The sequence below is a fragment of the Ceratotherium simum genome, chromosome 36 (assembly GCF_057802395.1).
Source record: "Ceratotherium simum simum isolate JZ-2026a chromosome 36, ASM5780239v1, whole genome shotgun sequence".
In the NCBI taxonomy this organism is placed as follows: domain Eukaryota; kingdom Metazoa; phylum Chordata; class Mammalia; order Perissodactyla; family Rhinocerotidae; genus Ceratotherium; species Ceratotherium simum.
Window position 1 is genome coordinate 20,807,074 of NC_141935.1, and position 14,159 is coordinate 20,821,232.

Below are 14,159 nucleotides of genomic sequence, written 5' to 3' on the forward strand. Positions count from 1 at the left end.
GAACCACAGCCTAGACTTCCTTGCATCACTCTGGGTTACCTAAGTACCTAAGACAGTACTTTTTGCATAAAAGATAATTCAATAAATATGTGTTGATTAAGACATAAACTTCAATAGTATGATGCACTAGGAAGAGCTCAGATCTGAGCTTAAAACCCAAGTACAACATTTTCGAGCTGCACAATGAGAAGCAAGGTCATCCTTGAAGACATCTCTAAATCAGGGCTAATTACAGCTCCCTGACAGGGTGGTTGTGAGTAGTAACCGAGAAAAATATATATAAAGTACCTGAAACATAGTGTGCCCTCAACAAATATTAGTTCCCTTCTCCAGCCACCCTACCTGAAACTGATGACATAGACCGATGAGGGACAAACCTTGTAGGAGACAGACAAAGTTGACGAACGGACTTTACATTCCAAAGCGCTAAGATTCTGGTCCGGGAGGCTTCAGTCTTTGGACAAGGCATGAAAGACAAGGTGATCTTAGACTCTAAGGGGGCCTGAAATGAGGTTTGGGAGACAGAGAGATGCTAATAAGTTGGAAATCAGAGCTATTTCAAGAACCATTTCCAACCCAAAGGTTTGACCTCAGAAGGGGGTTGGAGACTGCCCACCACTTTGTCACTGCAAGAAGGTGAGTGTTCAGCCCGAAAGAGTCACTGGCCTAGACAGCCCTGGTTCAATAGCCCAGGGGTTAGGGGTCTGGCCTGTTCTAAACCAAATGGTGGGAGACAGGGGCTCACTCAGTCGGGCCTGGACCAGCAGGCTCACGTCCCCCTTGCTTGCTAGCTGGCAAGTTTCTTAAGTGGCCATTAGGAAAGCCACCTGTGGGACACCCAGTAGAGTCCATGGCTATTTATAACATGATGAATGTGTGCAGCTCAGGATAAAAATACAGCTCTGCATCTGCGTAGAGGAGTGTATGTGTGTGTCTGTATGTCCTTGGAGGTACCACTAATGATTGAACAAGAACTCATTGTATACTCTCTCCTGAGCAGCCTCTAGACACCTGATAATCTGAGGAAAAAGGCATGCTCCTCATCTGGGGCAGTTGAGTCTCCTGCCCACCTGCTTTCTCAGATAGACCTGAATTAGCCTTCTGACTCTACCGCCCACCTGCCCTGGGGCTTTCCGCAGTGAGTCACCTTCATTTCCACATATGGGCCCCGCCTGTGATAATACCTTTCAGGTGCTGTGAGCATTCATTTGGAGGAGCCAACGTCCTAAGGTGCTGCTGCTCTGGCTGTGATGGCTACCATGACGTTATTATAAGTCAAGAAACTGAAGAACAGAGAATAAATCATAACAATTTACTCAGCATGGTTAGGGACCAAGTCTGGGCAGCCACAAGCAAAATTGAAAAAGGGATTAAGGTGGTGAGCATGGCATTTGCCCATCTCTATTCAAGGCCCCTCTTCTGGGTCTCACACTTCCTCCACATCATGTGTGGCTGTCTGGCCACTTTGTTTGCATGCCTTCTCAGTTTCCGAGAATCGTGGATTCATCTGGAGCCACTCGGGCCCTCTCGCAACCTTCCTGCCCATTTTCTCTCTATTTGACAGATGGGAGCACTGAGGCTTACGTGAAATGGCATTTCCAAGGTCAAAGAGCGAGTTGGTGGCAGAGCTGGCTACCCTCTCTCCCCTGTACCTACGTCCCTTTCTGAAGCACTGACCCACCCAGGACTTCACAGTGGTGTCTACAGGGTGTGGAGACAAGCGGCAACATGACTGTGAACTCACATTGGAGCCAGTGTGCCCAAATCCCCTTACCACTGAGTTAGAGCCCCCTGGAGACAGCTACAGCAAAGCCCATTGCCACCTGAGATCTTCGCTTTGCTTACCTTCTGCAGAGGTAAGAAAAGGAATCCCTATCCCAACTGAGACTCAGAAAGGTGGTATTGGCACCTAAGTGGAGGGCCAGGCCCCTCATAATTCAGGAAGAGCCAAGGGGGCAATTAAAAGTGTCTCCACGTGACAACTGCTCATTTACACAACAGTCAACACCGAGGAACATCGGTGCCGGATCCCAGGCCCACAGCTGAGCCCAGCTGGTTCCCATTCTCTTCTGAGGCCTGGCCTGCTGTGTGGTTTCATTTAATTGTGTATTTTTATCATTTGATATCTGTAGCCAGATGCCTGTAGGCAGTAAATGCCCTTTTCCATCAGTTCAAGCAAGAAAATGTACCTGCCACAGTAGTATTTGCTTCACTGGGCTGCTGACTTATTTTAAGAACTAAATCTTTCCTGTTACTATATTTTTCACTCTGGGGTGTAGGTACTCCAAGTTGGGCATAAATAATTTACGCGTTGGGCAGAGCGTCCTCTAGTGTGATAACAGCGCCCCCTAGTGCCCACTCGCTCAACTGCAGCCAAAATAAACCACGGTGGTAACCTTGACAAACTTTTGTGCTCTCAAGGCTGTTTACACACGTTCTTCTCTTCTCACATAACAGAGCTTGCCCAGCAGTATTATATTTCTCTTATTTTTAAGATAAATAAGACACAAGGCTGAAGCGAGAAAACGGAATAAGTTTTCCACTTGCCAACTCGGTGTCATCCTTCCAACTTCGGTGGCTGTCATTTATAAACGATGAGCTCATGAAAGAGGAAAGCTAAGGCAAGTCCCAGGGGCCCAAGGCACAACCGTGGAGAAAGACAACCCTCCCATGGGGCTGATGCAACCGTCTTGGCTTTATTTAGCATTTCATACCAGCGTCTCTAGGCTTTTGGGGCGGGATTACCCTCACGGCACCTCTAAGGAATATAAATCCCAGTGTTATTGTTGCCTGCAGGTTACCACAGGAACACGTGTGGAAAGAGGTGGAAAGTCCTTCCTCTGTGCCAACTAAGAGCAGAGATAGGGCTGTCCACAGCCCCCTAAACTCACAGCCCCTGTACCTCCTTGCCAGTACAAGGACCAAGAACCATCATCCTACTGCCACCCAACGGCTCAGGCCTTCAAGCTCCCAATTCTTTTCAGATATCTAGAGCAGGTACCCACATGAGATGGGATTATTGGTATCATTATCATCATCATCATCATCATTTTACAAATGAGGAAACTGAGTTGTCTGCATTCACCGTTCCTGTTCCTCGGCCTTGGTCCCCACAATTCCACCAGTTATCTGGATAATGGCGGCTTCCAACCTTGGCACCATTGAGTTGGATAACTCTTTGTCTAGGGGGCTGTCCTGTGCACTGCGAATGTTTAGCAGTATCCCTGGCCTCTCCCCACTAGATACCAGTAGCATCCCTCTTCCTCCGCTATGACAATCAAAATATCTCTAGACACTCCCAAATATTCCCTGGGGGTGCAGAATCCCCCTCTGTTGAGAACCACTGTTCTAAAAGGCAAGTCTACAGAAATATAAAAATAATACTAATAACAACTATTACTACTACTGCTACCATTTAAAAGGCACAAATTGTGTGCTGAGAGCTTTACGACATTATCTTATTTAATCTTCACAACCAAGAAACCAGTCTGTGTTGACTCTCTGGGGAAATATCTACATTACACATAAAGAAACTGAAGCTCAGAGATGCTAGGTAACGTGGCCAAGGTCACACAGCGGGTAGTGGCAGAGTTTCCATTTAAAACCAGGCTTTCATGACTCCAAAACCTGAGCTCGACACCAACTCCAGATCCTGGGACTACAGGTCACAAATGTTTCTGGAATAGTCTTCATTCTTAACAGTCCCTCTAGAATATGTTAGCACTATTCAAATACTATATCCAGATTTAGGTTTAAAGACAAACACCGTAGCTATTCTCTATAAGAAGATCAGGCCGAAGTCTTAGTGCTGAGGAGATCTGGCTGCAGGAGAGAGCCCTGGGTCTGACTTCAGAGCCTGTGGCCAATAACTGACTTTATGGCCTTTATTTTGGGTCAATTATTTAAGCTTTCAAAGTCTCTATTCATCTACAAGATAAAAAGGATTGGTTAGACAGAGTTTTCAATCCTGGCTGCACACTAAAATCAGGTGGGGAGCATTTAAAATGGAATGGCTAGACCTCACCCCAAACCAATTAAACCAGAATTTCTGAGTCCTGGGCAGTGACATTTCTTAAAGCCCCAGGTAACTCTAATGTGCAGCCAGAACGGAGACTCATGGGACTAGATGAACTGCAAGACTCTCGAGATCTGTGTTTCTACCCTAGGGTGCAATGATGCTTAGACTGGCGGTCATCTTTCCCTTCCACGGCCCACTAGGATCATCCAACACATGAGAGCTGATCTGCAGGGTGGCTAGTTTCTGTGTCCCATAAGACTGTCCCAAAAGCCTTGAACAGTTTCCTGGTACTCCCTCACTGTCTCAACTGCCCTCCAGGTGCTGAACTAACCATTTCTAGCGTCTCATTCTATCAACCAAAGTGTGGAAAACAACACTCCACTCTCCCATGGTGGCTGGGGGTTGGAAACTCCTACAAAAGGCTGCAAGGAGCAAGGAACACGACAGAAGACAGCTGTGTTGACTGAAAGACTATCCTCTTCCTGGCCTCACTGAGTGCTCGCCTGTCTGAGTTTAATAAGGTTAGTTCTAATCCATAGTCTTCCAGAAGGTGACACAGCCTCCCCTTTCTGAACATGACTCACTGCCTCCTATTTCAGCCCCAAAGGAGAGTGATAACATCTCACCCAGCAGGTGCCCTAGAGGAGCTGCAGCTACAGAAATGGGGCTTCAGGCCCTATGAGCCCCATGCTCCTCATCCCTTCTTCTGCCTCCTGCTCCCCAATTTCTGTGAGCAGCACTCTTACAACAGGAGGGCTTCACAGAGTACTTATAGGTACAACTAGTAATAAAAGTAATTTACATCGATTAAGCACTCCCCAGATGCCAGGCTCTGGGTGAAGGATTGACATGCATTGTTTCATTTATTCTTCCCAAGTCCCCACGTGAGATGGGATTATTGCTCTCATTATCATCCTCATCCTCATCATCCCCATTTTACAAATGAGGAAACTGAGTTGTCTGCATTCACTGTTCCTCTTCCTCAGCCTTGGTCCCCAGGGCCCCATCATCTGGATCGTGGCAGCTCCCCACACAGGGCCATGAGCTCTGCCAGGGCAGGGACCACATCTGGTTGGCTCACCTCGGGCTCACAAGCTGGCAGAGAAGAGCTAGAATGCAGACTCCAGCAGGCTGGCCCCCGAGTGCCTGCGCGCTTCACCTTGCCCCAGTGGAGGGTAAGTCTGTAACGACAGCTGAGAAAGGGGTTCCTGGGAGGTGGGCAGACCCTCGGGAGTGTGGGCCATGAGGGACACAGAGGGAGTGTTTAAGGAGGAGAAAGAGGTCAGCGGAGTCGTGTGCCACCAAGACACCAGGGTCTTATCCACGTGGAGGCCAGCGAAGGTCATTTCAGTGAAGTTGTGGGGGCAGAAGACAGGCGGCAAGTTGAGTGAGTGGCAGGTGAGGCACGGACAGAACAAGTGCAGACAACTCACTGGAGTGGAGGGAGGGCTTTTTTTTTGGTTTTTTCTGGGTTTTTTTTATTATGCTTTCTGTGAGAGAGACTTGGGCCTGTTAAAAGCTGATGGAAGGGTCCAGTGGAGAGTGAGAGGCTGGCTGAATGTTCAAGGGATAAAGGACGTCATGGGTATTGTAGGGTTCCTGAAAAGGGCAGAAAGGGGGAGGGATTGGCTATCTTTGGGGTGAGGTACAGCTCCTCTGCCACAGTCAGAAGGAAGACAAGACAGCGGACCAGGCACGCAGGTCTAGGTGGGCAGTACCTGAAGGGGAGGGAGGCCGGCCCTGTGCTGGCATCTTTCTGCCAGCATCACATTACATGCTCACATTCACCCTGGGAAGTACATGCCCTCTAGCCCCCCTGTGCAGGTGAAGAACCGGAGCCTCAAAGGTTAGGTGACTTCGGTGCGGCCAGCAAGAGGCAGAGCTGGCCTGGGAACTGGTCCCTCTGACACTGAAGCCCGAGCTCGCCCACGGTGCAGCCTGTCAGTCTCTGCAGTTCAGTGAAAAGCGACCGGTGCCAGGTGTCTCCAGGTGTCTCCACATTCCAACTGAGGTCTCCCAGACCCCAAGGTCCATGATCTTTCCACTGCCCCGCCTGGCCCCCTGTATTTTGATCTGGAAGTTATCAGCCCTCACCTCCCTGGGTGAACTAGTCTTTGTTGGCCCAGCAGCTCATGAGCAGATGCAAGGCTCAAAGGAGCCCCCCAAATGAGACCTTGTCGGAGCTAATCAATTAGTTCTGCAAGCCAGGTGTCAAGGTGGTGGGGCTGGGGGTGCATTTTCCGGATGCTTCTCTTCAGTCTTCACCCCTCCAGACTCCTCCCTCCCAGAACAACCTAAGCACCAGCAGCCCTGGTCCCACTGCTAACCGGCCGTGCACCCTGACCCAATGATGTCCCTGCAAGGCTGGTGCACAACTGCCTCCAGACTCAGAACGGAAGCCCTTCCGTCAACTCCATCCAAAAGTCCAGCAATCTGATTAAAAACCTACCCAAGAGAGGGCTATTTGGTGTGGGATGGGACCAGTGTTCAGGAGGTAAATTTTGTTACAACGATTTTAATAAGTGGGTGCCTTCCGTTGGGCCCACGTGAGGCAGGGATGCATTCTCTATCAGGCTGCCCCCAGGAGGTCAGATGCTGCCCACTCACTGCCTGTGAGACACATCAGCCCTAAGGCTTGCCCATCTGGGGTGGTGAGAAGGACCGTGGGCCCTGAGTCATTCTGGAGGACGCTACAGCCCCTCCCACCAAGGATCCAGGCAAACGGGAGGAGAGGGTCAGCTGGGACCAGAGCCACTGACCCCCCAATCCCAGATTAGGAGCCCCTCTTGTGTTCTGGGTTCCTACTGGCCTCTCCACCCACCCTGGGGGCTTGGGGTGGGGAGCACAGACCCCTGGACCAGGCGCCAACTCACTGGACACCGAGAACACTGTCTTGCACTCTGGTGTTCATCTCTCCTCTCTAACACTAATGGAACCCTGGAGGGCAGGGATTACACCCAGCTTGTTCATTTTGAATCCCCTGTACCTGGACAAACTATGCTCTGAGTTTCCTGAAGCAGAGGCCACAGTCCCTAACCGCTGTCACCTCTGCATGCGGATTTGCGTTGGGTTGTGAAGCAGCAGCGAACAGCACCCTCAGCTTCCTGCCTTCCTCTGCTTTAGCCTTGCTCCTGCCTCCATTTGTGCCCCGGGCTCCCGGGTTCTGTAGCATAGGGGGTCCTATCCCCCCTCCACCTCTAGCTCCATTGTGAGTGGGTGTAGGGAAGGACCGGACCCGAGGGAGGACCCTCCACCCCTCTCCCTCCCTCCCTCCCTGCTGCCCAGGTCCCCACTACAGAGACCACCTTTCATCTTGGACAAATTCAAAAAGCCCCTTCCCCCTCTGCTGTTGGTTGGTTGGTTAGCTGGGTTTTGTTTGTGTTTGTGCTTTGTTGTTTTTTCTTTTGTTTTGCTTTGTTTTTTAACTTTCCTTGACCCACTTCCAGAAGAGGAAACGAAAGCCATGGGAAAGTCCCACACCTCACGACTTAAATGTGGCTCTTCACTGCATGATCTGGTGGCAGCCCCCTCCCTTCCCTGGGCGGCAGCTTCCTTGTCCTCAAAAGGAATCGTGGGCTAGATGAGCTTGAAAGTCCCTCCTGGTCCTCACATCCTCACAGCCTCTGACCTTGAGTCTGACTTTGGACGAGACAGAATAAGGCCTGCTCCCGGCACCAGAGGACTGGGATTCCCAGGAGAGCGCGGGAGAGCCACTGCCCGGAGTGGGTGGGAGAGCCAAGGGGGCTGGTCCTGCCTCTCTTCCACCCTCGGGCTGCAGGGGATTCTGAAAGGAGAGAGTGAGGGCGGTGGGCAAGCAAAGGAAACTGTCGCCTTAAAGCAAGAAGAACACACAAAATTGCCGAGGGACGCAGTGGGAACTTCTATTTTCCATCCTCCTCTCATCCTTCCATGCTTCCATCTTCAACCTTCCGTCTCCTCCTCTCCCTCCACCCAACCTGGACCCAGGTCGCCTTCCCTCCTTGCGTGCGGCAAGCTGGAATCTCTCCCCAGATTTTCTGCTCAGAGTCAACCATAGACTGGAAGTAAATGCTCAGCCGTGAAGAACAATCCCTATCATGTCTGTTTCTGGCACGTCACGATCTCCTAGCACTTCCAGGTTCATTATTGTGTTGGATCCCCCAAACTGCTCTGAGATAGAGCTCGACTATCACCTCCATTTTACTGGTGGTGAAAGGGCTTGAGCGAGGGCTTGGTAGAGAGAAGGAGGAGGAGGAAGGGGCATAAAATTAAATGCAAACCCCTCTCAGACTTGTCCTTCCAACGCCGTGCTCCTTAAGAGCAAATTAGTCTTCACAGGATGTCCACCCTCCTTGTCTTTCTTTCTTCTTGTCCTTTCATCTTTGTGTCCTTTAGCCCTCAGTTCAGAAGTTAGAACTGAGAAGACTAGAGGTTCCATTTTTCTATCACATCCCACTTCCTGCTGGGGGTTCATCAGTTTGGGGGGTGGGAGGGGCAAGTGAAAATGGCTGGTGAGCATTTGCTCACAGCACAGGGTCACGGGAATGGAAGTAGGCCTTGCTCCTGCCTTAACTGAATGCCTGTATGGATTAAATTGTGTCCCTTCAAAATTCTTACATGGATATCCTAACCCCCAGTACCTTAGAATGTGACCTACTTGGAGGCAGAGTCTTTACAGAGGTAATCAAGTTCAAGTGAGATCACTCTGGTGGGTCCTATTGACGCAAATAATCCACGACCAATCTATAAATCAAAACTGGGGTGAGTTTATTACAAGCCAGATCTGAGGACTATAGTCCAGGGCCTTCCTTCCCCAACGAAGGAAGGGCACCAAAGAAGTGGGGTGTACCGAGTGGTTATATACTGGCTTGGAACAAAGAGCATACATCACATATGACAGGGATGTCCCTTTTACAATAGTCACAAGATTGCTTTGCTGGCACAGCAATTCGGTGAACGCAGCAGGTCAGAGGTCACAAGGTGAGCACAGCAGGTCAGTAATTAATCCTTAGTTTAGAGAGAGATGCTTATCCTTAAAGAAATGTCAATGTGGGGGGAAGCTACATCCCTATCTTGTCTTTGGGACATAGGAAATGTTTAAAGCAGATGTACAATGCATGCTCAACAGGCCACGTCAGGCCCTTTTGGAAAAATAAGGTCAGGCCAAATCAGTTTTAAACCAAATGGCTTCCTCATATACTCCAATATATCCTATTGCTTGTCATTTATTTATCAGTCCTGAGCCAGTATAACTGGCGTCTTTATAAAAAAGGGAAGTTTGAACACAGAAATGGACACGCAGAGAGGGGGGATGATGTGAAGAGACACACGGAGAAGACAGCCATCTACAAGCCAAGGAGAGAGGCCTGGAATGGACCCTTCCTCCAGAGCCCTCCAAAGGAAATAACCCTGCCCACACCTTGAATTTGGACTTGTGGCCTCCAGAACAGTGAGACAATACATCTCCATCATTGAAGCCACCCGGTGTGTGGTACTTTGTTCCGGCAACCCTAGAAAATTAATACACTCCTCAAAATCACCTCCGAGATGGAAAATAAGGCAGCTTTGGATGCTCTTGGCAAGATGACAGAAGACACTAAAATCAGACTCAGATGTTACAGGCAGAAGAAACAGTAAAATGAGAAATGAAGGTGGCTGTTAGGTTAGCTTGAGGGGGAGGAAAAGTTTGCACACAAAAATGAAAACTGACTGAGGAGTTTGGCCTTTATCCTCAGTCTAACCAGAAGCCCCTGGAGGCTCCCAAAGCAGAGGAAGGAGGAGGAAAGCCACGCATCAGGACCGGAAATCTCAGGACAAAGGGCGAGGGAAGGAGCACAGTAAGAAAACCTGATAGGCCAAGGAAACTAAAGGGTGTTAGAAGATTCCAGCTTGGACGGGAGGCAGTCCAAGTGGGAGTGAGAGAGAACCATGAGCAGACATCTCCCAGAGCACTTCCCTGATTTCTGCCGGCTTACAAGTGAACATCATCACCGATGTCATGCATTCAGCATTTATTGAGCACCTACTGTGTGCCACATACTATTTATTCTAGGTGCTGGGAATACAGCAGGGAATGAAAGAAAAACCCCTGGCCTTAAAGAGCTGACATTCTAACAAGGAGAGACAGAAAACGAATAACAAATGTAATAAGCACATTCTTTAGTAAGAAAAAAGGTTAAGTAGTATTGGGTGAAAGGCACAGGACAAGGAGGAGGACGCAGCTTTAAACAGAAGGTCAGGAAGGGTCTCCTTGAGAAAGTGAATGCGAGCAGACACTTGAAGGAGGTAAGGAAGAGAGGCCTGCAGACCACTGGGACAGCATGATCTTCCTCCTCCCTGCAAACCACTGGGAGTGCACGATCGTCATCCGCTCCTTCGTGCAGTTACTGATCATGCTGTAGCCATAACTTCGTTCCTTCAGTAGTTCATCCAGCAAAAGGGAACGAGGCATCGTTTCCTGATCCCAGTCATTTAAAAGAGAGCGGGGACAGAGCTTTACTTATTCACTGTATCGCCGATGTCCAGCAGTGAGTACTCAATAAATATATGTGGAATCAATTAATTCACCTAATATCAATAACAATTTATGAGAACCAGACACCCCCCATAACTTCCCTATAAGGACTCAACTTGAGGCAGTTAGTCATATAAACAATAGATTGGAGGCTTTTTTAAGACGTGAAGGTACCACTCACAACATGATCAGAACATGATTTCATTTTTGCAATTTTCCTTCCAGCCCTTCTGTCTGCATAACTGACCGTGGGTATGATTTAGTGTTTTGTAATCACAAACGTACGATTTTGAGATTCGGTTTTTGCTACTTATCATATCGTAGGCATTTTTCTCCGGCACTTCATAGTCTTGATCACTGAAAATAGATGCATAGGGTCATTTATTTTCAGACTGCCAGCTAAAGCAGTGTTGCTTCCAATGTCCCTGATTTATAGCGCCTCAGCTAGCAAGTGGGCTCCATAGCTCAGTGGTTAGAGCACTGGTCTTGTAAACCAGGGGTCGCGAGTTCGATCCTCGCTGGGGCCTCTCGTTTGCTCGCCTTTTTTTTTTAAAATCATCCCGTCTAAATACGGAATAGAGACGCCAAAGTGGAAAATGATTTCTGAAAATGTTCCTTAAGGCAGTCTTAAAGATTACTCCTCCCGCAATGCAAATGATGGGCATCCTTAATGTGCTTTAGAAGTGACCCGAAAGAGAAAATGCTGGAACGCAACAAACAGGAGGAAAAAGAAAGAAAGGAAAGCCGTCCTAGGCGACCCCAGCGCTCCCTGGACCTGCGGGCACCGGAAAGGGAGGCGCGAGGCTCCACGGGCTCGTTTGCAACGCCCTGCAAACAGAGACCCAGCGCTGAATCACGCCAAGTGGACGCGCGGCAACTGGACCGCGGGCGGAGCGGGCGGCCGAGGGGAGGCGCGCGCCTGCAGTGACGCCGCGCGGCCGGCGGGAGGCGCTGTGACACCGGCTCCCGCTCGCCTCCCCCGAGGCCGGCGGGTGCGCGTCCCCGCGCTCTTCCCGGGCCCCGAGCGTGGCCAGCGTTGCCTGGAGCCGAGCCCGCGCTGCGGCTGCCACGTGGCAGCCGGGGCCTCAGAGCCCAGCCAGGCTCCAAGGGCCTGCCCCCTCCAGAGGGAGGGAGAGCCACTCCCAAAAATCAACAGTGGGACGCCAGTGTTTGCAGCCGTTCTCATTTCTCCGCTTTTTCCGTGAATTCCAGAAAGCCTCGTGACTACAGTACAGAGTCACGAGAGTCCTGTCTGAATGCATGAATTTTCCCCACCCAGCATTTCTTTTCCCGTATCCCAGGGCTAGAGCTTGTTGAAGGACTCTCTGTAAAATAGCCACTAGCCACCTGTGGCCGTTGAGGGCCTGAAATGTGACTAATCCAGACTGAGGTGTGCTGAAAGAGTAATATATACATTAGATTTACATAATTTGGTCTCAATAAAAGAATGTAAACTATCCCATGAGTAGTTTTTTAATTGATTACATGTTGAAATGATAATATGGAAGATATGGTGGATTAAGTAAAATATATAATGACATTAATTTTACATACTTTTTAATGTGGCCACTGGAAAATCTTAAATTACATCTGTGGCTCCCATTTGCAGCTCTCATATTTCTGTTGGATGGTGCAGGTTTAGCGACCTAGAGTCCTGTGACCTAGAGTTCAAGATAATTTTTAACCTGTGCTCACACCAGGTAAACCGATGGGCAGAGAGAGTCTCGTTTATCTCTGGGTCTCCCAGAGCACACGCTGTGCCTGGCAGCCGTAAGCATGGCATAGGTTGAGATGGAATTAAATATCTCCCCAACAGAGTCTTAAACTCCACAAAGAGCAAAAGAATGTATTTCTTCAACTGAGTTAGCTTTGGGAGTGATGCTACTGTAAGACTTTCTATCTTGGCTCACAAGGTTTTAGCTCTGGAAAAAGACACATACTTTTGTGGGTTATTCTGCCCTTCTGTGCTCGGGATATTTGCTACTAGGAATGCTGGGGAAGTGAAGTGTTCAGAGTGCTTTGAGGAAATAAGCCCCACTGATGCAAGAAAATTATCTATAATTATCACATAAGGGTCAGCACTTCATTGACACCGAATGCCTTTTTGCCAAGTCATTTCAGATCCTCCAATACCTTAATACCAAGACTACTTACTCTGGGTTACTTGGTCATCAAGTAATAGTAAGAAAAAGATGCCTTTGAAGCATTCAGTCCCATGTCCCTCCAGCCATTACCAGCCCTGGTCCTTCCTCCCTCTTCCCCCTCATCCAGCCAGTCTCTAAAAAGAGCAAGCATGTGCATGTGTGTGCTTTGCTGAACTTTTCAACACCCTAGGCTCTAAGGAAGCGGAATACATTTTGGCTGTGACCTGGTGATTGTTTCTCACAGTCCTAGCCCCTTCATGAAGCTCATGGGCATCCATCTTCCAGAAAGTAAAGCCACTCTGCCAGAGAAGAATCTCCTGCCCCTCCTCCAGCTTCCCAACATTTCAGGGGTCCCCGTCAGTTCCCTTCTCTAGACCCACTCTCCTCCTGTTCAAAACCTGGGTTCAGAAGGCCTTGAATTTGATGGATGTGGGCCTTTACTGTGATACATGAATTCTGAGTACCTTTCCCTCAGGGCTCAAAATACTTCCAGGCCAGACCCTATTTTTGCCACATGTCTTTGAAGAAAAATTGTACAAGAAAAAATGAGGCAGAGGAGCTCAAATATTGGGTCCAGAGGTTAGATCCAATCTCTTTGAACTGGCCCAGGATTTTCAGCCATCTTGCAACAAAATGATCCAGGATGTAATTCCTCCCACCTTTATGTTGATGTCTTCATCTGCAAAGAAGCTAAAAGTGAAAAATGTGAGGGTTGGTTAGATCCTGAAGTTGATCTGTCCTAGAGAGTGTTCATGAGTGTTACAAAGGTAAAGAAAACAAAAACCGTGAGAAAGAGCAAAGGAAGAAGCTCAAAGATGATCCAAAAATGGTCTTCAAAAAATGATGAGCAGTATATTGCATCTTCTACAAAGACAAAACAAGAGAAGAGGAATCAAAGAGAGGCTTGATGGATTTAGATTAGGTTAGGTTAGGTTACCCTACAAATGGAGATGGCTAAAGAAAAAAATAGAGTCTATTTCTTTGGAAGTCTAGAAAATCTGTCCAGGGTATGTCCAACCCTACTAAAGAAGTGGTCACGGGATGATCACATGACCTCTAAAAGTCCTTAACAACCCTGGCATTTTATGTTTTTGTTCTCCTTAAATCTGGATGCTTTGCAGGATTTGGAGAACTTCTTGAAGACAGGGATTATTTCCTCTCTTAGCTCTTTTATTCCTCACATACCGGGTTAAAAGCCACCAACCCTTCTTGAGGGCCCTCCAGGGAGACAGGCACACAGGAGATTGACAGGGGCATTGGTTCAAGTCCAGCTTAACAGTTCCCCATTCCCTCACTGCTGTGGTCAAGGGCAAGTCGCTTAACCTCACAACGCCTCACTTTCCTCATCTTCAACAGAGGTTATGTGGCAATGCATAAGAAGCAAGGTTTTGAGGTTTCAGATAATGTATACAAACTTGGCACATAATAGGTACTCAAAATGTAATTATGTTTAATTTGCTATTTGCTGGGGCAAAATAGGAGGCCCTGGAGCTACAGAGCAGAA

The 14,159-nt window shown here is 48.6% G+C and overlaps 1 non-coding gene across 1 annotated transcript; it reads left to right on the forward strand.

Annotated features, from left to right (window-relative positions):
* Positions 1 to 10,965: 10,965 nt before the first annotated feature.
* TRNAT-UGU (transfer RNA threonine (anticodon UGU)) lies at positions 10,966 to 11,038 on the forward strand. Its single transcript has one exon. It is a non-coding gene; the product is annotated as a tRNA-Thr (tRNA).
* The last annotated feature ends 3,121 nt before the right edge of the window (positions 11,039 to 14,159 follow it).